This window comes from Seriola lalandi, unplaced genomic scaffold (genome assembly GCF_002814215.2).
Source record: "Seriola lalandi dorsalis isolate HSWRI2012SDOR001 ecotype SW California unplaced genomic scaffold, Sedor1 jcf7180002054972, whole genome shotgun sequence".
Taxonomy (NCBI): Eukaryota; Metazoa; Chordata; class Actinopteri; order Carangiformes; family Carangidae; genus Seriola; species Seriola lalandi.
Genome location: NW_019525660.1, coordinates 2,047,692 through 2,048,477, shown reverse-complemented (window position 1 = coordinate 2,048,477; position 786 = coordinate 2,047,692).

Sequence of the window (786 nt, the reverse complement as noted above, 5' to 3'; positions counted from 1 at the left end):
ATCATAGTTTAGGATGGCGCAAAAATGTCACAGCATATAAAAGCCTAAAAACAGGGTTTGAACCCTTGCCCTTCTCAGTGTGAGGCTATAGTCCTAACCATCGTACCAACATGCTGCTGGATCACTAACTCATTGTATAGCAAAGTATGTAAAATATCAGTACACTACTCCGTGAAATATCATAAAACGTCATAGTATTGTAAGGCATATAAAAATGCCAAAAAAAGTAATATTATAGTAGAGCATAAAAATTTCAAAAAACGTCATAGTATTGTATGGCATAAAATTTCAAAAAATGTCATAGCATACTAAGGCATAAAAATGACAAAAAAACGTCATAGTATAGTCAGGCACAAAACGTCACAGTATAGTAAGGCATAAAAATGGCAAAAAACATCATAGTATCATAAGGTATAAAAATGGCAAAAAACGTCATAGTATAGTAAGGCATAAAAATGCCAAAAAGGACCATAGGACAGTAAAGCCCCAAACCAGGGATTGAACCCATGACCTTGCCAGTGTGAGGCAGCAGTCCTGACCATTGTACAACAATACTTCTGCATCACATGCTCATGGTATAGCATGATATTAAGGATATTTTAGCATACTAATCCATGATATATCACAAAAGATTGTCCATTAGGCATAAAATGTCATGAAAACATAATTGTATAGTAAGACATATAAATATCAAAAATCATCATAGTATAGGATGGCGCAAAAATGTCACAGTATATAAAAGCCTGAAACCAGGGTTTGAACCCTTGCCCTTCTCAGTGTGAGGGA